Below are 477 nucleotides of genomic sequence, written 5' to 3' on the forward strand. Positions count from 1 at the left end.
CTGCTGCTGCTGCTGAGAAGCTGCTGGAGCGATGCGGTGGTGAGCGCTGAATGCTGCATTACCTTCACCAGCCACTGGGGGCGCACAACATAATTAGATGAGCGTTCTTCATTCAAATTTTGTGTTAATTGTTCTTGTATAAAACAAATCAAACTTCCCAAAACTTTAGTCCTTTATTTTCAGAGAAAATTCTGAAACATTTTCATAACTTAATGGGAACGTTAGCATTAGTATTTTTGTTGGCTAAGTAGTCCTTATGTGTAACATGAATAATGTACTAATGGATACTAATGTTTAATAGAAGCATCAAATGAATAAGTAATGTCTTTTTAAAAAGGTAGTACCAAATTGAACAACTGTTTTAGTCCTTATGTAGCTTGCAACATACAAAACATATTAAAGGATTAACTAAATGTTACATGTTGGGGTTTATTGTGATAGTGACCTGCTGACTGTGCATTATCCCTGACATAATAC

The sequence above is a fragment of the Sinocyclocheilus grahami genome, unplaced genomic scaffold (assembly GCF_001515645.1).
Source record: "Sinocyclocheilus grahami isolate Dianchi unplaced genomic scaffold, SAMN03320097.WGS_v1.1 scaffold4078.1, whole genome shotgun sequence".
Lineage (NCBI taxonomy): Eukaryota > Metazoa > Chordata > Actinopteri > Cypriniformes > Cyprinidae > Sinocyclocheilus > Sinocyclocheilus grahami.